Genomic DNA, 20640 nt, shown 5'->3' on the forward strand with positions numbered 1-20640 from the left:
ACTTCTTTGGTTGATGGACTGACCTTGACTTTTCATGCCTTCATCTGTATTTTAGTTTGTGGGTGATGAGGTTAAAATGCGTAAAAATTAAAATTGTCTTTAAAGTTTTAATTTATTGGAAGTTTCATTCTAATTTAGATATGGAGAAAGCGAACTCTCTACTTAAATCGCTCTTAAGCATCCCAGTAATATCTCATTATTTATTTACAGCATGTTTCTTTTGACTACATTTATATTTTTCTTAATGGACTTGATACATTTTATCTTTTGACATTCGTTTTGTCCAAAGAAATGAGTCCTAAGAAAATGTTTCTAAAGGCATTTCTTGGTTTAATTGTACCGAGTCATCTCTGTCCGTAAAAGCAAACAAAGGCAGAGACTTAAACTGCAGTCCCAAAGTAGATAAAGTTCTTATTGTTATAAATCATGAAGGACATCTGGAAACTTTAAAAAAAAATAGACGTAATTCATCAGACAATCCTAGTTACTTTTCGAAACGGGTGGGGTAGGTCCTTTGACATATTTTCGTCATAATGTTCTGGTTATGCGTGATAATGCAAGTAAAGCGCCTACAGAGGAACTGACCTAGATATGCTGAGAAATACAGTCGATCCATGCTTTCACCATGTGACTGAGGGACCGAGTGAAAGACGTAAGGCTGCTAGATTAAGGTTAACTGTTAGCGGCAGTTGTATTATTTCAAAGGATCCTTAAAAAAATAAAGGAAAATAGGAGTTAAGAATTTTAATAAAAATGAAATGGGGGAAAATAGGAAAAAATAATCCCAGAATCCAAAGTTCACCCGTATGTGCTCCATAAACCTGCGTTTTTTTTTTCTTTAAATTTCGGAAACTGAAATGTGCTTTATTTTAATTTTAACAATTCATATTTGTAAAAAGATTAAAATAAACTTTAGAAGAATGAAGTAATATGGGACTAGATTCAACACGGAAACGTGAAGCGAATTTCTAAAGTTATTTGCTTTACATTGGTGTTTTTTAAATAAAGTAAGAAAGCATAGTATTACTCATGAAACATCTCTTTACAAGCTAAAAGGAAATTAAGTTTCAAATGTTGGAATAAATTTAAAATATTAACGTGTTTAGTGCTCAGGTTATAGTCCTCCCAAGACTCTATGCAATCGTATGAAATTACCTCTCACAAGAGAAGCTTCAGCCTTTCTTATTTGAAAGCACATGTCGAGCGTCTGGTGTGCTTAGAATTACAAAACAGTCGTCGAGACGCCACTGTGTAAAGTCGACATTTTTTATATTTTCATTTAATGTATTGGCTTCAGCTAATTTCTGAATGTTTTCTAAACAGCTCCCCCCTCAATTCACAAGAAATTGAGCAAAAAAAAATATAGCCTGTTTTCGAATCTGATTTCTATTATTTTTTTTTCAAAAATATAGTCAGTCACAACTGTAGCGTACTTTCATTCGAATAGATTTATTGCATGAATAAATTATGCCTTGCTGTTTTAAAAAAAGTATTCATGACTGATTTGCTACGGTTTTTTTATTATTCCCATTTAACTTATGAACTTTGCAAAAACTGTAATCTGATCCAAAGTTTTACAAAAATTGCTCGTAAGTCATTCTTACCGAATAGTTTTACGGTAGCATTTCGGCTTTTTTTGTACCCGATTTGTCAGCGGTAGTTAGTCTCATTGCCTTTCATGAAAGATGGTTGTTATGATTCCGTAAGTTTAATGGAACGCGCTGAAGAAATGGCACCTTGGTGATTATTCTTAGTGGAGATTAAAAAAATGGCGAAATGTAATTCGACCGAATCTTTCTACTTGAATGAGAATTTTTTTTTTATTGGTTTCTTAGAATATGATTTGAATAATTACTTTATTTTCCTTCCTCACCAGAATACAAACTGTTCCTTCTTTAAAAATACCCTTTTACTGTAATTTGTTTCTAGATGTACTCGTACAGATTCAGTGGCAGAGTTTCTTCCCTGTTGACAGAATATGCATTAGCTAAGATATATACCGTTTATATTTACTGAAGAATGATAATATTTTTCACTTGGAGACGCATAGAAGACGGGATATTATTATTATTCAGTTTCCTTAGCATAGATGAGAAATCCAGAATCCTGTAAATGGTCTAACACAAATGCCCAATTTTCTACTAACTCAGTGCTGAGCATTTGGTGTTACTACGAAAAATGATAGCTCATGTTTTCTTGGGATGTGTTTACATTATCTTTATGGCTGGATATCCGTTACTTTCTGTGTGTTATTCGACTTTGTTATAATGTCTATAAATGAACTTGAGGTGTACTAATAAGATTATAATAACAGCGATTTAATCAGCACTTTTGTCTGATTTCTTTCTTCTAAGCTGGAATGATCTTCCCACCAATCCCGTTTTTTGTATGTTGTCAACCAGTTAGATTTCTTTCATATGGAAATCTGTTTGGAATGATTTGCTTTTAATTTTATTTGTTTATTATTTTTGTTATTTACACTAACTTTCATCACAAGCATACAAAGGAATTTCTAGACAGACTTTGAAAACTGAATAAAAATGAAATATTTAAATGTTTCCCTGTAAAGGTGAAATCTTAAGAAACAAACTAATTCAATATATATATATATATATATATATATATATATATATATATATATATATATATATATATATATATAAAGATTATATTTTTAGTTATGTTTTTGCGCAGTGTCGTGAAATCAATGATATATACGAAATCAGTAGGACCATCACCCACAGTGCATGACACGTACATACCGCGTTTTCCATTTTAGTTGCGATCTTGGCTTACCATAACAATAGTCCAGTAACATTGATGGATTAACTGTTATTGTTTGGTAATTTAATTGACTAATGGCCCGATAACCTATTTGTTGTGTTTATCATGTCGTTTTGGGGAAACGTCAATTTTCGTGGTGTAGGTGGTTACATTAAAAACTTTTTTTAAAGAAATTAAAAGAGACAGAGAGAGAGAGAGAGAGAAATTTCTCTCTCTCTTTATGCAAATTAGGACTGAAAAATATTTTAAATTAGTACAATTTGCTGTAATTGATAATTTTTGTAAAATTGAAGGAGCTTTCAGATAAGGAATGCACGAGGAAAATAGCTTTTCTTGTCACCAAGATCTATGTTAAGGTCAGTTATACACGTCTCAATGATGACGAACTGTTTTGAAAGTCAAAAGTTAAGAATGCACTATTTCTGGTTCATAAGACAGCAAAATTTTATGTTAAGTAGAGAAAACGTGTTATTTAAGACGAATGTAATCAAGAAGTATAGAAATATGGTGTTTTTATAGTATTTCTGTACATATGGAAAGTAAATTTTATATTGCTTTATAAATTATTCTAACATTTTATAATTTTTCTTAAAGAAAATTTAATTTTAAAATTCAGTAGATGGTTTATGCACCTTCCTTTATATAAAACGTTGAAATGTTTTAATTGACAAAACAGGCCGAAAGTCATAATTTAAAAGGATTATAAGAAAAACTCGCACGCGTTTTTCTCATTTAAATTATAACAGTTTAACATACTTTCTAAAATTTATTTAACGTCATTATATACTTGTTTTAAAATTATAAGCTTAAAATTCTAAATTGTATAATTTTGCACGTAAATCATTATTAACTAATTGAAAATATACACTATCTGAAAAAAAAAAACTAGGACATTTAAGAAAAAAAAAATATTTGAATCTGAAGGCAGTTAAAGAGGTAACTGTGATATTACCCTGCAATACTAAGAGTGCACAATGTTTTATTTTGTGTTTGTGCACTCACTTCACGATTTGTATAATACATTAAGGGTAGTTCCTCTCATGCTGTTAGAGGAAGTTAACTAATTTAAGATTGAGTGTCATTTCATCACTCAAAGTGAAACATTAATCACAGTAGCCGACTGATTGCAAACTGCATCTGTGCAACTTGTGAAGCATTAAGATTTAACGTTTAGGCATTCGTTTGTCTTTTGTCTCCAATATTCCATAATTTATTGGCAATGTATAATTTGTAACTAAATATAAGGGATACTTTAAAATTCTGTAAAGGAACTCATAGAAACTATGAAGGTAAGGAACTTTTGTTCCAGCGATATGATTCTTCAGGAAAAAAAAGTTCCACCGATGTGGACACTTAAATCCATATACAGAAACATTTGTAGAGAAGATATTTGGTACAGTATCACACGCGAGAGAGTACATTGTGACATGGCACCAAAGCAAAGCAGAGACATCTGAATTAGTTGATTATCATATGTAAATTAGAGATAACCTAATTCGAAATTTATTATGAAATAATAAAAATCAGTTCTTAAGACTCTTCTGTTTTGTATTCACCAAGGAAGAGCTTCAGGGTTCTGAATAGTATTCATTTTGTTATAAATGCATTAACCAAAATAATAAATAAATAAATTGAATATTATAGAAACATTACTTTCTCAATTTTATCATGAATTACTTTCTTCCTTAATTTGTTATTCTTAGTATAATTTTATGTAATATTTCTAAAATTTTAATATATCCGTTCCTTTAATTTAATTATATTTATTTTGGCATACTAGTCTTTCACAGTTCCAGAATTCCTTAATTAAGTATTTTATTATTATGCACCGGCAGCAGGAATATGCAAGGTGTTCGCAAAAATTAAACCACTCGTTAACTACAGTGAGCTTCGGCACTCCATTTATAGCATTTCTCTTTTCTGAACTTAATAAACTTTCTGAACTCTTTTCTTAAATTAACGAAATTAATTTCAGAAAAGAGTTCAGAAAAGAATTCTTTCTCTCTCTCTCTCTCTGTGTGTGTGTGCGCAGTTCATACGCTTGCTCATCCAAACACCTTTTGAACACTACTGTAGGTTTCTTATCGGTATGTGCGAATTTAAAGGTTGATATGGGCAATTTCAAGGTCTTAAGACACGCAATCAAAAAGTTAGGTCGACCTTGTTACGCTGCAAACATTCTTCTTGTGTTTGTGGGGATAGGAATTACTTTCTCTTAAGTAATAAATTGTATCATCAGTTGCATCAAACTGATTTCTCAGCGAAAGTTAAGAGAGAATTAAAGACGGCAGCTTCGGTTATTTTGAAAATGTAGAAACGCACATGGCAGGAGCAGGCTCAAAGCTTGAGTTGACATTGAGCTTATTTACCTCAAAATAAATCGCACTTTTCCCACAATAATCAATTTTCCCATCAATAAATATATGCATATAAAATAGTCATCAGTTTTTGGAAAGCCTGCCTATGCACCTAACGATTTGCAGAGAGATATTGTAAATTCCACAGCCCATCTGAAGTAGAGTGAGCAAGTGGTTCAAGACTTGAAAGGGTTGACGTGTCTCTTAAACAACTGAGGTTTTTAAGCTTGAGAAAAATCAGTGAGGTGACAAGTATATGGAATGAAAGGAGGAAGGTGAAAACTTGGTCTGTAGCTTTGAAGCTGTAGATAAAATAATCAAAAACGTGTGGTCTCTCGCTCCCTTTTATAAGTTGATAAATTTAGTCAATTGATGTTTAAAGACTTAGGATGTCTTCTTATATTTATTTGTGTTAAATACTTATAGAACAGTGTTGCTGTATCAGTAGGGTGTAACACTCTTCTAAAGGTTCACTGATCGAAGGATCAAACAAGAGAGTGCGGTGGTATTAAGTCCAAGGAAAATTACTTCCTATGTCGTGAAATTTTGCTACGTAGGGAGAGAAGAACTTATGGGCTGGGGTAAAAGTAAAGACATCGTAAAACAGAAGCTGTTCATCCTACAACGAAAAGGGGTGTTGGTAAATGTGTATGGAGGATGTAAAAAAGTGATTTGCCTTGTGATAAATGACTTCAATGTTACAAACAGAAAGCCGTCATCGAATGTATCTCTTCCTTACATTGTGAGAATCCCTACGATATGTGGCAGGAAATAGTACAGCTAAATCTAACTTCAATTATGTTAATAAGAGAGTGCCTTAGATTTATATTCCGACAGATACTCTTTATTTACTAACAAATTTTCTTTCCGTCACATCCGCTTCTGATAATTTATCCTTATTAGTAATACTGGCAAAAATACCAGCTATTTATTTTTCATGATAGACCTGTATACAGATCGTTATAAAATTTTAAATTACACAGAAGTACGAGAACTTCAAAGAAATATGAGAATCCATCTTATCCTTATGAGGACTGGCTTAAAGGGGCGAAGAAGCAAGAATGCTTTTCATCTTCCCCGTTACTTGTAGAGGACAGTGTAGAGATAAGGTGTTATTGAGCTATTAAAGCTATGATCATGACAGGAGGGTAACAGCAATAGCCGAGCCTCAGTTAGAACTTCATTGGCTACAACATTGCCATCCATTGCTCTGCAAGGGTATTAATCACCGCATCTCACGGTCACTCTTACGAGAAACCATCTTATAGTCCTTCTAAGGACTGGCTTAAAGGGGCGAAGCCAGAATATTTTTCATCTTCTCCGTTATCTGTAGAGGACAGTGTAGGGATAAGGTGTTATTGAGCTATTAAAACTCTGATCATGGCAGGAGGGTAACAGCAATAACCGAGCCTCAGTTAAAACTTCATTGGCCACAACATTGCCATCCATTACCCTCCAAAGGTATTAATCACCACATCTCACGGTCGATTCCGACTTCCATTCTTCGAGAACCCATCTTATCCTTATAAGGACTGGCTTAAAGGGGCGAAGCCAGAATGCTTTTCATCTTCCCCGTTATCTGTAGAGGACAGTATAGGGATAATGTGTTATTGAGCAATTAAAGCTCTGATCATGGCAGGAGGGTAAACAGCAATAGCCGAGCCTCAGTTAGCACTTCATTGGCTACAACATTGTCATCCATTACCCTCCAAGGGTATTGGATTGAATGAATCAATCACCGCATCTCACGGTCGATTGATTCCAAATCAATCATCTATCCCCCGAGAACCCATCTAAATTCGTGATATCAAATTTATTATAATATATGAAAATATTAAAGGTGTACGAAGTATTTTTAAAGTTTTAAAACGTTTTTCATATTTAAATTTCAAATATAAATTTTATTGCTTTGAAAAGATAAGAAATAAATTTTATTTTTATCAATATATATAATTTAAAATGATTACTGCATACTGTAAGTCACATCCGTCTCCTAATATCAAACCAAACTTTTTCTAGATCTGGAAGATAGGCTTCATGATTCATATTTGAATGCATAAAATGAATTTTTTCCCTTTCATGACATCATGTTTCTTCAGTACTACGGTAAGTAATTCAGTTACATTTATTATGTCACTAATAGTAGCTGCGTTTCTGTTTACACATTATTATAAATATGTAAAAGAGAATCCAAAAGAAAGATGAAAAATACTTATTCTTTAAGTAAAGGAAAATAATCAATATTGGAATAAAAAATGAAATAGAGCTGAAAGCTGCGTCTATATTTCTTAGTTCAGCAACCCGAACGATTTTAATAAACGCTTGCATCTTGTTTTCAACAGCAAGAAAAAGCGAATATGGAACGTGATAAGACATTTGTGAACAGTGGTGATTTCTTTTTCTGCTGACACAAACCGTTTACGGACTTTTAAACTGTTTATTTGTTTGTATTTTCTGTTTCTCGATATTTATATACAGTACTTTCACTCCCATATTTACAGTTTCTAAATAAAATTCTAAATTTAATACACAGTTTCTAAATAAAATTCTAAATTTAATACACAGTTTCTAAACAAAATTCTAAATTTAATACACAGTTTCTAAACAAAATTCTAAATTTAATACACAGTTTCTAAACAAAATTCTAAATTTAATACACAGTTTCTAAACAAAATTCTAAATTTAATACACAGTTTCTAAACAAAATTCTAAATTTAATACACAGTTTCTAAACAAAATTCTAAATTTAATGCACAGTTTCTAAATAAAATTCTAAATTTAATGCACAGTTTCTAAATAAAATTCTAAATTTAATACACAGTTTATAAATAACATACTTGGCATTGAGTTATCTTGTAACTTAAGTAAATGAAAAAGAAACATAAGCAACAAAACTGAATTAAATGATGTTTTGGGTATTTTTAACCGAAATAAACAACGAAAAGTGCTAATTTAATTGTGTCTTCCCCATTTTATGAAACTGTTTTATTTCTGCTTAGTGGTATAGTTTTTCTTGGGGTAGGAATGCTGAGATCATCATCCCTTCATTAGTAGAGTATTAAATCTCAGCTTATTTTTTTCAGAATCATGTAAGAAGTAAGTTTCGGATAGATTGTTAAAGAAATTAATAAAAATTTGGGAGAAATTCAATCATCTGTTTAAATCATCCGTATCTAATTAAGATACTGTCCATTTATAAGAGGACAATGGATAATTACTCTCTTATAAATGGCGTCATTATTTTTAAAGAAAATAATTACGATGACAGATATTTATCTTTGTTTTGGGAATTTCATTGCATTCTTATAAATAGAATGTGACAACTATTTCCCAATTTCCTTATAAAGATTTCGAATAAAAATAAAATGTTATTGGAGCAACATTTTCCTTCTAATCCTTGACAGACGCCAGAGAATACTTGAGGAGTCGGTGTTCGCCGTCTTAAATGCGAACAATATAAAAATTGTAAATATAAATGCGATTGTGTTTTACCTTACTTCAAAAGATAAGTATAATAGACCTTTCTTAGCAGCCAGAATCACATGAAACATGCTTGTTTAGAGGCCGTGGAGTGTAATGAGTAGATGGAATCTGCATCGTGATATTGGGTTTCCTGATTGGCTACTCGTGCTGTATTTATTCTTGTAATCGATGAATACATGATTTAAAATGATTTATTGGATTATTTTTATCTTGCTTTCCCGAGAATGTGTATATTTTTCCATTTCTTTTGCAACTCTTTTGATACTTTTAACTTTGGGAAATATGGGTGAAGAGTGTGGGAGTTGTTGCGATTGATTTCTAGGATCAGGTTGTTTATTTGCCCATCTTATGTGCAATCAATAAAATAAAAGCTTCATAAAAGTTGAGCACAATAAATTGGGCGATGCCATTGTCATGGTAGTAGACGATTTTTCTGATCATCTTAGAAGAAAAAAATACAAAAGTTAGCGTGTTCTGTCTTTAGACGATATGTAATAAGCCCATCTGATTACAAACCTTCCATCAAAACAAGTAGTTTTTGGGTTAGTTATAAACAATGACCAGTTAACATTACCACGAGATCAATACAGTGTCTGTTAGTTGTTCTATGGCTGTTTTGCTAATTGGAGTTTCCGAGTTTCCATTAGGGGAAAATCCTGTTACCTTCTGGTTAAAAATCCTAATAAACATTCCTACTGGTTTAAAGTCATTTCTACACCGCATAGTTTTTCAAATAAAATAAACAATTTTTTTCATTTAATTCCAAAACAACCAACAAAAAAAAAATTTTTTTTTCTTAAGCTAGTTTTGAAGATCATCCTGCAGATCTTCATTCCATCAAAAATTATTTCGTTAAATCAATGTGCACAAGTATTCGAATGAGAAAAAAAGATATTGTCACAACATTGAACGCATGGAATAGAAATTACGGAGATCTTTTCATTTGGCTCTTTTATAGTGGTAACTAATAGAAGTGAAAAGTGATGAAAAAGGCGTTCCACAGAGTATGGGTACTCACACGGAGTTATGGGTTGTGAGTTGCCAAGTGGAGAACGACGTCCACAGTATACACGAAATATCTCTTTAGAAAGGAAAAGAGCACGTGCATTGGTTTCCAAAAATAGTAAGAAAAAATTTTAAATTTTGAACATTAATGACGTCACAGCTTAATAATTTGAATGAAATCAAGCCTTGTGAAGTAAAGCAATCGAAGAATAATTATTCATATGGGGAAGAGGAGAGACGAATGAAAAATTGGTTTAAATTTTTGATCCAAAGAGGGGCTTGCTTAGTGCAATCGCAAAAACATTGCGATATTTAACCTCGAATTGTGAAAGGCCAGGATTAGAATCCCACATAGGATGAGAGGAACATTTATAAGAATTTTCAACTGATGACCAGTCATGAAGTGAGTTTTTTTTTCCCCTTCCACTTTCTTCATCCGTAATTCTTAACAACTTAACCTTCCCCAACAATAGCTATTTGGAAATTTGAAATTTTACCAACAAGTTTGTTCTCTGTGTTATTTAGTGGTTGCAAGCGTTTGCTTGTATCCCGCTTTCCAGACTGTGCTTGTCATAACCTTGAAGAAAATCACTCTCGAAGTAGAAACCAGCCTCGAATATTCTTATCGTCAAGCCTTCTTTGTGGAAAGAGGACACGGACCTGTGAGGACATGCTTAGCAGTTGAAAGCATGAGGCTATAAATTTGTTTCGCCTACCGTTTTCGGTTCATTATAAGATAATTTTATCTTATAATGACCGACTACCTAAACTGCATGTTTTTCTCCCTCCAGATTTTGAATTGTGTGGCCACTTTGCTCTCCGACTTCCTTTTAGATTTCCCTAACCATCAGTGTGTTCCGAGATCTGTACTTTCTCCCACCTATTCCTCGTATACATAAACGATTTTTGTATCGCCAACCTGAAATCGTCTGTTTAGTTTTGTTGATGACATTACACACTGTTCCTCTTGGACATGTGACAACCTGTAGTGTGGAAGTATTATTCCTAGCTTTAGGATTTCCTCAGCCAGTGACTTGACCTCTGGTCTGGTGTGATGATAGTGTCTACGCAAAATTCTGTGCTGGCGTTTTTTCGCACAAAAGATTTAATTATACTTACCCATACCTTTTGTTCATATCCAAATTGATTGTGCACTGTTCGAGCATGAACCGATACTATAAACAAAATATGATTTCTGAATAATAGAACAAAAACGAATAAAATATAATGTTTATATAATGCCGGTATTAAATAAAATATGAAAAGCATAGCATTATAGTAATTTATTGGAATATGGTATTAATTTATCAGTTTGTTGACATTCGTCAGAAACAAGGGAAAAATAAACCTTAGAAATGGTGTATTGTGAACAGTTGCATATTAAGAGTTAAATTTATATATTCGCTGAAGAAATATTTCATGAGTGCAACACTTCTAAGCTTAGAGGATGGAATAATTTGAAATATTCTGACAAAATGCCGGAAACTTATTGCACGATGAAAAGTGTGGTGTCCTTAGTTTCCCAAAAACCTGCCTTTCTTCAATTTTTGTAACTATTTTTTAGTAATAATATCAAATATGTACTTGAAATAGTTTATATTTTGATTTTCATAGTTTTCAACGAAGTGAAAAATAAAATTAGGAAGATAGTCTCAATTTTAACAAATCCCATTCTGAAGTTTGCTTATTTTGTGGGTTGCTCCGAGAAGTGAGTCGCAGATGCTGAAATAAAATATGAAAAACATGCCATTAACATGAAACCACTTGTTGGCTTTATTCCTGTTCAAATCGTACGGCTCCAAAGACTTAACGTTATAGGAAGTTGAGTAGCACAAGAGATCTTCTCTCCATTTACAACTCTATGTCAAGCTGCGAGTGTTTAGTATTATAAAACAGCATCAAGGCGCCTTTGTTAGTGCCTCCGGATATTGCCTAGTTATCGGAAGGAATTCAACGGTGAATTTTAGATGTCTGTTTATTTATTTATTTAGCCTATGGGGGGGGGGATACAAGAAATTAAGCAAAACTATATACAGACTGACAGTTCATTTAAGTCGATGCCACTGTCGGAGTAAATGCAAATCCTTGAGGCCTCCAGAAAATGAGTGTGTGGGGAACTCATCAGTGATATGACGCCTAGTCTGCAGAGCACCACACAAGGAAAAAGGTGACTATGAAATTCCCCACAGATGTAAGTGGGCACATTGGTCTTGTCCTGTCTGGGATGTGCAGTTTGTCTACAACTACTAGTTTATGTACAGTTCATTACAAAAACCACAACGAATTCGAACCCACTTGGTGAAAAAAAAATATATAAATTATAATAATGGCGGTAATCCGATAGATAATTGTGTTCAAGTATGTGCCTTATTATATGGTTAGACTCAATGGAATTTTAAAAAAATTAATTAAATTATTGAATAATGAAGATGGTTTCAAATATCGCAAATCTGAATTTCATTGTTAAGAGCAGTGCAAATTAAATGACTTTTACTTACAAACAAACAAAAAAGCAAATAAGACGGTCAAAAAATGTCTGAGTACTTTTTATTCTCTCAAGCGAGATGAAACTTATTTTTCAAGAACGTTTCAGGAAACTCCTTTAGGAACTTGAGTTTTCGATTTTATGTTTCGAAATATAAAACACCGTAATTTTTTTTTTAAATATTCATTGTAATAAAACCATGTTGGCAGACATTGTTTTTACCAGCACACGTTAATGAAAATGTAATCATTTCTTGCATAATGTTACCATATCATTAACTTTCTTTTCACTTTAATAGTTATTTATTCTTTCATCAGAAGCTGACTTCATATTCATGTATACTGCGTTTCTCTTTTTTTCCTGTTGAGACTTGCAAAAACTGGACAATCTAGTCGTATTATTATACTAGAGGAAAGTCAATGTGTTTGACAAAATATATATAAAAATTAATTTCCTGCCAGGCTGGTAATATTCATTATGAACTATTGTCATCATATAAGCTATGGCGATGCCATGGTAGTTCCGATTAATTACGGGTCAATATTTTTACGGACATGTGCAAAGCTCCATTTTAATGTAATTTAAACTAACGCACAGTTCATTCGTCTGTATAGTTGAAATGTTCAGAAAAAATTGTAACGACTTCTTTTAGTCATGAAGAGAGTAGCATGACGTCACTATCCCCAAGAGAAAACACTTTATTATTAAATCTTATTCAGAAGAAATTATGTACATGGTGGTTTTAAGGTCACAAAGAGTGTCTATAAGAGTATACTAGTTCTTAGACCGTTCATAGCGCTTTTGAACACGATTATAATTTTGAGCTCCTTAATGAAAGCCCTTTGTCAAGACGTACATTCTTGAACAGGCAATTGAATAATTCTGGGGCTAGTCGCAGCTTCTTCAGGAATATGTATATTTGGACTGACAATCATTGGAGGTGACCAAGTCTTCTGTACATGCTTTGACTATAGCACCCATGCTATAAAGTTTAGAAATAGGCTTGGCTGATTTTCATCAGCCGGTCTGAGAACATTAATCTCATTGGACGCTTGAAGTTGCGTGAAAAACATTCCATATTTGGTCTACAAAACAGAATTTCATGATTATGTAATACTTAGTCCACTCAGGGTAATCACAATTGTGTACTATAGCTTTACAACCTTTCGCGAGTGTAATCACATACAAATATTACTCCAAGAAGCTGGTGAACATAAGGTTATATAAATTAAATTATTATGTCAATAATATAATCTGCATACCATCCATTGAAAGTGATACTAATCAGTTTAATTAACATTCATAACGACGCATTAATTTTCGCCATTTAGAAGCAACACAAAAGCTTATTCCACAAACTATTTTTATTCTGTGCAACATATAAATGGATTTTTGTGTTATCTACCTTTTCATCAACATTACTTCAGATAATTTACAAATTCACGTTAGGGTGATGGATGCTCTTAAGAATAATATGCTGCACGCTGATTTTCCTTTTATCTTGTTTTCTTACGAAACGTTATTCGAGATTTTATTAATCATATTAGCTACGGGCGAATAGTGAGAGAAGGAATGTTCACTCCAAATGACACTGACAGGTTAGTTAAGAAGACTTGAATCCAAAATAAATGGTTCGTCTCAGAGTGGACTTCTGAACACAAACCACTCCCTTGGACAACCTTCAGAATTGATCATTAAACCGCAGTTGTCAGACCGCTCCTGAGAAAACTTTTTTCTGGCAGAGGGCGTTGAGTGCAAACAGACAGCACACACATGCACATACAGATGACTACTACAATAAGAGGGTCAAGCGATTCGACTAGTCGAGATTTAATTCCGTTCAAGGGTGGTGTCCACAGAAGTCATTTAGAAGAACCACCTTCTATTGTTTAAGGTCAGAAGCATACGAAACTTGTTCTGTAATAACGTATACGAGTTGGGTGAAACGCTCACCTGAGTTTAATGACTTGATTATAAAGTTATTTGACAAGTATGTACTTAATTTATTGCACATTTTCGTGTGACGACTGCTTTTCGATGTGAGAAAAACGTACCTTCCTCGAAATCGTATTGAATGAGACAGAAATCATCGAATATTGAATAAATGAGTGAATATATTTAAATAATTTCCTATTAAGTCCTTTTCAAACCGCGATGCGATCATGACTGTTTTATTCTTGCGATGTATCGGCAACTTCATTTGTTTTGGTTCGCCCTGAAGACATGAATTCCATAACAAGCAATCGGGTAAAGTCACCTAATTTAGCCAAACAATGCTAGGTCTATCGAGTGCAGTTTTTTCTAGACTCAAATTTTCAGACGCTTTCTTTCGGTTTTATTCCGGTTAACCATAATAAATCGCGGATAGTTTATTTATATGTATCTTCTTAATTTTAATTAGGCCTCTGGATATCTTTCTACCGCATCTTAAACCCTGTTTTGTGAACGGCGTCCAATGTGCTTGGTGCAGTACTAGTTTTATATCTGACACCATTTCACTTATGTTCACCATTCAAGCTCATCCATTAGGTCACTTGTTTAGCATTACAGAAGACATTACATGCCACATTGAAATAACCCACTTATGTACATTGGAACTATATTAGACTTACAGTATACATGATTCTCATCTCAAACCGACTCCACTGCACAACGTAGTCGCCGGAGGGTATAGTACATTCCTATTGAAATAAGGAGGAAGTGTATGTCTTTAAGATTTAATTAAGTGGTGTTTCCTGGATATCTTCACAGCATTCGTTTGGGATTTGTCAGACACATTGCAACATTCTTAATAGTGACTTGTACAAATGAACACGTCTCTCCATACACATGAATAGAACTTAGCAGAAATATTCGATTTCTGTTCATTTAATAAATGCTTTGATATGTCTAAGTTGTAGCAGTGTCCGTAATGATCTTTAAATATTTCTAAACATTCTTTCCTTATGAAAGTTATGATTTTGAACTTAAAAACACTAATTGTTTCCCCCATTGCAAGAATAGACTATGCATTACTGGTGTTTATTAACCCTTTCGTTAAAAATAAATCTTTTAAACGCTTAATCATTGTGCCTTCAGGTATGGGATTGTCTTTCCAAATGTCATTCATTTTCATTCAACAGCTGGTATATCAGTGCGAAAGAGCAGTGAAGGGATGAAAATTATTGCCTCACTGTACCACTTCTTTATGATAGTAAATTAGTAAATAAATGAGATATAACTATGCTTAATGCTAACACAAACTATTAAAAGCAAATGAAGAAAGGATGAAGATATGTGTAATAGCTTTATAAACGAGGCTTGTTTACGTCATTTTTATTCTTTTTCGTTTCCTGCCATTCCTACTTCGCATTGGTTTGTCAGATTTCGGTTGACGGAAATGCCAACTCACATACACTAACATTTGGCCACTGAGCGGCTTTCTTCAAGTATGTGCCGATTTCTTATACATGAAGAGCCACCATCGAGTCTGTTTGGCAATTCCGAACACGTCAGGCCTTTCAAGGGAAAGACACATAAACAAGAGGTCTCTTATCTTGCTAACGTACCTTCAAGCAACACGTAAAAATGGAGGGGGGAATGTTGGGAGAAAGAGATCCTAGTTAGTGCGACACTCTTGAGAGCAAGTTCACTTGACTGAAGAGGCAGAAGTCATGACAGGGAAAATCGACTGAACTGGGGAGCAGAAAAGAGAGTGATGGTGGAATTGACTATGTTCCCCGTTTCTTAGTACACCTTTGTATAATCATCCAGCACCTCACAAGGTGAGGGACGTTATAGGGTACTGTCTTGTATTGTAAATTGCTTGCCTAGTGCAGACACAGATGTTGAGTATCAAATATTCCCACTTTTTAACAGTAGAAAAATACATCAAAATAAAACTCATACCTGATAGTGGCCATACTATATTTTCAACTCTTTGCTTGATACATTTAATTTATTAAAAGTAATTAATTGTATTATTTCAAATAAATATTATGAAATCTCTCTCTCTCTCTCTCTCTCACACACACACACACACACACACACACACACACACTAGCGCGTTTCATTTTTTATTACATATAAAATATATTTTGCTGCACTATAATATAGTTTTTTATAATGTTTGGACTGAAAAGTTCTTCAGCCTCTGTATAATATTTATACTTTAAAACTTGCAAAGCAAAACGTTTAGGTCAAAAACATAGTAATATTTTAAACTGCGAAAATGATCAAATCATCGTTTATACTTCTTTATATGTTGATCTCCTGACGGCTTGAATATGTTATTAACAAAATAACTTGAAACTCGTTTTATTATATCTTGTAAACTTACAACAAACTAAATCCATCCATCATGAACATAACCTATGTGTCTCGATGGGAGGAAGGAGTAAGAATTTTTATTTTTTATTTTTCGTTTCAAATTAATACTGTTCCATTTGCAACTTAAAGCTTGGTTTACGACAATATTCCAGTTAATTGTAATTTCTCCGACAATGGAGAAATTAAAACAACTAAATAGATCTAATTTGACATTGAAAAACATTTTAATTACCTCCAGTTGCTAGATAGGATTAATTGATGGATCATAATTTCCTCTAGCTACTCCAACGAACACGAATAGTTGGAAAGAAAATATTGTGAGGCGTGATCATATAAAAACTTCGAATTTTATTAATGTAACATTATGAATCTCTCCTTCTGTTATTAATGGACAGATAATCAGTTATTTCATACCATTATCGAGAAAGACCTCTGTAAAAATTGAAACATTTGAATCAGATATTGGGGAAAATATATGAAAAAAGTTTTTATTTTCTCACACGCTTTCTGATAAAGGCTCTGTGAACACTACGTTCTTCTGAGGAATTCAAGCCCATCCTCTTTGCGGTTCATATTTCTTCATCACCGATGACTACATTTTGAAAATCACTAACTAAACATTAATAGCTAAAGTTTAACAGTTGAAGATGGCTTAAATGTTATTTACTGATCTGATGCTTATAAAGGAACCTTATGATTCTTACTAGTTTTGAAATATATAAAGTCAAAAGCACAAAGGAGACGGGAATATACATCATGAGAGTTTACTTGCAATTTTTCCCGTTTGAGAAAAAATGTTTGATTTCTTGGACATTTACGAAGTATTCGAAAAGAGCCAGTTTTTTATGTTTGATTTTTTCCTAATTGCAGTTACTTGAACTAATCGATTTAGTAGATTATTGAAACAATCAAGCAAGCAGTCACCACATGCCGAATTAATAGAAAAGTTAATACTATCTTAAATTATAATACTGGAGTTTGGTATCAGCGAAACCATTTATTTTCAGAAAAAAACAAAATACTTGTCTTAAGCATTTTGAAAATCACTAAATTAAAGGAAAGGTACTGATAAGTATCTCTTTACATTTTTTTTTTCTTTTTCAATTCGAATCAGTATGTCACTAAGCAAAGATTTCAAGCTATCTGTGCTATAATTTCCTGTAGAATTAATGACCAAATTCTCCATTAAAAGTTGCAGTTTAACTTTTTGTTTTGTTTTTCCTGTCCATATTCACTATCGAGCATGTCCTGCTTGTGATTAATAGTTCGATCTCACGTTGGACTAGAACAGTTAAAGGAGCGTTTAGTGCCCCCCCCCCCCTCGTACATTATTTTCGATTCTTGAGATTAATTCTGTTTGATCGAATTAAAACTTTTCATCAACGATATTTCATTAAATTCTACTTCTTTTAAGACTGAGTTATCTTACATTCTTTAGAATGCTACCACATAATCATAAAAATACTGTTGAAATATCAAGTTTGTAACAACTAACAAGATTGCATATTAAGCTTGAACTAATTCAAATTATTTCAACGATTTGTGTTACTTGATCGTTGATCTATTTGTGGATAGAATCAGGACTTCTGAAAATGATCCATTACTTTAATCGACATAATTATTTATTTTCTACGATTTTGTAATTTACTTTAATACAGTGTACAACAACGTACTGCGTACATATAATAATCGAAAATATCTGTTTGATTAATAACCCCTTCTCCCTCCAACTGTCGGTCCCGTTTATATCGTTTCATCACGATTCTACTGGATATGAAAGTTTGTTGGATTTTATAATTATTTTAATAGATTATTCCAGAAATAACTGAAGCTCATCAAATTCCTGATATGTACCCTCAGTGGGTGTACAGAATATTATGATACTACATGAAAATGTTATATCGTTACTTACTTCCTGTCGAGAATTTTCTTCCAACTTAGCCCCTTATATGTGAATATTTCAATATTATTCGATCTTTTAAGGAATGATTCTGTCTTTTCATGCATGTCTCATTGTATGAATCCTTACATCTTTATCTTCCTCTAGGGCTTTTTCCTGCTATCCTGGCGAAAAAAGAACACTTGTTTAACTAATTTTTCCTTTCTCATTCTATTTAAGTGACTATACCACCTGAGCATTCAGATTCCTGAATGCTGACAATGGCTAGTACGTTCCTCTTCTTCCTCCTATGCGTTAGGCCTACTTGTGCATAAATAGCTGAATTGTTTTACTTCTATAATTTCTCCATTTAGGATGTCGTTCATGTTTTCAATGTTTCTGCCTAGTTTCTTTGTCTTTGTTTTTTGATGTTAGTTATCATTCTAAATTCCCAGCAGTTATTCAATTTAGTTACGGAATCCTGCAAACTTGAACTGGATTTACTTAGTACTGTAACATCTGCATAAAGTAAAGAGCTGCGAGTAATATCTCCCATTTTACTATCAGGTTTATTATCACTTTCCTTCATAATGTGATCCATACCTATCATTCTCATCCGTCTAGGACGGGTTGAGTCCCCTCCTAGTGAGGAGCTACTGGCGTATTAATGCAGTCGGATCGCCACTCCTCTGCTGCATCCCCCTAAGGGCGATATTCCTGACTGTATCCATGTGTGTTCACGGGGCCGGTTTACTTGCTTGCTGGAGGGATGAAAAACTTCATGTGTCTCGATGGCTGCAGCTGCGAAAAACTCCAGATAAACTGGAGGGAAAACCCTGATGTCCACGCCCAAGACCGGCTAACTTGGCAATGGCTGAGGAAAATCCTTAAGCTCCTCACGTCGTCTACGGGAATCGAGCCTAGGACACTCCGTCACCAGGCATATGGTTGCGAAGCGCATATCCATTAGGCTAATCGCGCGTACCTGATCCATATAGATAATGAATATCAATGAACAAAAATGAATACAAAAATAATTAAGCTATGCCTCCACTACACAAAAATTTGTAAAACTGCTTTTCGTCAGTACCGTGCACTGAAGATCTAGTTTCTCCAATCGAATTTTTACAAAATAGGGTGCGTCGCTTTTTTGAGATTAAGGCATCGCAGACAACTCGGTTTGAACTATACAAACAATTAATTTATTTTTATTTTTATTTTTTTTATCTGCAGCAGTAGTCAGATCACAGAAAAATATAAAAATTACTGAAACCTCTTAAGAAAAAAAATATAAAAAAGTGCATTATCACATCTACAGTTATAAATGCAATGCTCTTCCTGAATCTTATTGGGATTTTTGGCTATATTTAATTTCCTTTTTTTTTTTTTTTTTACTCTTTCCTTATTCATTACTTTGTGTCCTTTTAGCATTCACTGTAATTCTGAAACTTTGAGTCTGAAACTTTTTTTGCTGATGCCATACTTTATCGTTTTGAAATGAGCATGCTGTTTTGGTACAGAGGTTTCTACTTGTGAGTTGTTTCTGTACATATCACTCAAAATGTTTTTGTTGACATAAGGTGGATAGCTTATATCTTTGTAAACGTTGATTTCTGTTCCCACCTCAAATAAGATAAATCTCGAAAAATACGCAGTTAACAATGATTTTATGGTACGGTAACCCACATAGTTAAGGTATGCGGGGAAGGGAGCGTGGAAAGGTACACAGTACATGATAGATGTTGCAGTGTAAAAGTGCATGTAATTGAAATACTTCTAAACTGCGTTTTCGGATAATTATTTATCATTATCGATCTGAAAGGGGAGTTTAAGAAAAGAATAAAATATCGTATAAGACAAAGGAGATGATCTAAAACAGGCTGTCTTAAATATTTAAGTTTTTTGATATTCTCAGACATCCGTTAAAAATAATGCATTTTTTATCTTGTCCAATATGCATTTTCCAAACAAGATCTTCAGAACTATCTCCTTATTGTCAGTCTTTCCATAGAAAATTAATGAATTATTAACTCGAAATTAAATATCCAGTATTTTATATAGCGACTGCGCATACTAACTTAAAAAACAGTTCGGTAGCATAATCAATTAAAATAAGTTCTGAAATTACAATAAAAAACAGCTTTTACAATGGGAAACTTTACGTTAGTTTGAACCGTATATTTTTACAATTAATCACGTAGTGTTAGATTCTGTGAGTTTGAATCCTGTTTAAAATTTCCAGAGCTCACTGACTTTTTTAAAATAAATTATAAAGAAATAAGTTTTCTACCTGATATCATGTTATTAAATTATTCATAAAAGAATGAGTTAAAATTAAT

At 33.0% G+C, this 20640-nt stretch overlaps 1 long non-coding RNA gene across 1 annotated transcript in view; it reads left to right on the forward strand.

Annotated features, from left to right (window-relative positions):
• The first annotated feature begins 7158 nt into the window (after positions 1-7158).
• LOC150094402 (uncharacterized) overlaps positions 7159-20640 on the forward strand; it is a 189041-nt gene continuing 175559 nt past the window's right edge. The window contains exon 1 of the long non-coding RNA XR_016550266.1: positions 7159-7247. This is a non-coding gene — a long non-coding RNA (uncharacterized LOC150094402). The remainder of the gene's footprint in view (positions 7248-20640) is intronic.

This window comes from Typopeltis vanoorti, chromosome 22 (assembly GCF_054136105.1).
Source record: "Typopeltis vanoorti isolate ZY-2024b chromosome 22, IOZ_Tvanoo_1.0, whole genome shotgun sequence".
Taxonomy (NCBI): domain Eukaryota; kingdom Metazoa; phylum Arthropoda; class Arachnida; order Uropygi; family Thelyphonidae; genus Typopeltis; species Typopeltis vanoorti.